We start from the raw sequence: 374 nt of genomic DNA, 5'->3' as shown, positions 1-374 counted from the left end.
CGCTTCAGGGCTCCTATCAGAGAGCACGAGTCCCCAGATGGAGTTCAACTTTTTAATTGGTGGAGAGTAGACAGGCAGTCACAAGTACATTGTTGCTTGTATGGATGAACAAATTAATGATTGAATGAAGGAAGGCATGAATGAATGAATGGATGAATGAATGTTGAAGTTTCTGAAATAAATCCAAAAAGAAGGTACATTGAGTCACAGCTGATATGCCTCTTATTATCTAGTGGAATAGCATATTATTAATCTAATCAAACTAAAATACTGACAGAAGATATACAACTATCACAATGTGCAAATAAAATGAGTATCCTGTCCTGCACAGCACCAAAAACGAGTCACACACAAGCTAGCAACATCTATGGTGT

The 374-nt window shown here is 37.4% G+C and overlaps 1 protein-coding gene and 1 long non-coding RNA gene across 2 annotated transcripts in view; one reads left to right on the top strand and one right to left on the bottom strand.

The window, feature by feature from the left end:
- Positions 1-374, top strand: part of LOC116671982 (cadherin-6) — a 78224-nt gene that overhangs the window by 54066 nt on the left and 23784 nt on the right. The gene's annotated exons all lie outside the window — the stretch shown is intronic.
- LOC116671984 (uncharacterized) overlaps positions 1-374 on the bottom strand; it is a 28674-nt gene that overhangs the window by 27794 nt on the left and 506 nt on the right. The window lies entirely within an intron of this gene.

Source organism: Etheostoma spectabile, chromosome 22 (genome assembly GCF_008692095.1).
Source record: "Etheostoma spectabile isolate EspeVRDwgs_2016 chromosome 22, UIUC_Espe_1.0, whole genome shotgun sequence".
Lineage (NCBI taxonomy): Eukaryota > Metazoa > Chordata > Actinopteri > Perciformes > Percidae > Etheostoma > Etheostoma spectabile.
The sequence above is the reverse complement of the archived record's forward strand: the minus strand, read 5'-3'. Positions and strand labels throughout refer to the sequence as shown.